Source organism: Dermacentor albipictus, chromosome 6, assembly GCF_038994185.2.
Source record: "Dermacentor albipictus isolate Rhodes 1998 colony chromosome 6, USDA_Dalb.pri_finalv2, whole genome shotgun sequence".
NCBI classification, from domain to species: domain Eukaryota; kingdom Metazoa; phylum Arthropoda; class Arachnida; order Ixodida; family Ixodidae; genus Dermacentor; species Dermacentor albipictus.
In genome coordinates, this window is record NC_091826.1 from 142,904,456 (window position 1) to 142,905,036 (window position 581).

General features: G+C 51.8%; 1 pseudogene; it reads right to left on the bottom strand.

Annotated features, from left to right (window-relative positions):
• Positions 1 to 212: 212 nt before the first annotated feature.
• LOC139047151 (U2 spliceosomal RNA) lies at positions 213 to 388 on the bottom strand (annotated as a pseudogene).
• Between the last annotated feature and the right edge of the window lie 193 nt (positions 389 to 581).

A 581-nucleotide genomic window follows, 5' to 3' on the forward strand; every position in this document is an offset into this window, starting at 1 on the left:
GGCTGCGATGCGGAGAGGGGAAAGACAACTGACAAGGGACGTCTCGCTGAATAGACTCCGGAGTCACATGATGGAGGCATGTGTTCGTTGTTCCGAATGGCTGGGGCTGCGATGTACTGTGCGCAGTGCCGAGCAGTCTCGAGCTTTCTTTTTCTTTTACAGCGAAGCTGTTTATGGCCAGGGTTTCGTGCATTTTTGTTCTTCGTGTGCAAAGACCGTGGGCCGATCCAGGAGATTGTGCAATACCGGGCCGACCCGCAGCGGAGGTGATGCAGGCTTCAAGCCCTCCGCCAGCTTGCCAAAAATATATTGGGTCCAATAGGACCCATATCAGATATTAAGCTGATAACAACAGCTACTACCGTAGCCTAGCTCCTAGATAAGTTATCTGGGAGGCTCTGATACTACACCCACGTCGGTACGTTCCTTTCTTTGTCGGTGTTCCAAGCCCCGTGGTGGCGGTCCCGTCGAAACGTTATGCGTATTAGTTTCCTCTGTCTTCTCCGGGCGGCAGTTCATACCTTCGTTCAAAATTCTCATGTGATAAACAGCTAGCTTGGCTGGTCATCCACCTTCACAGA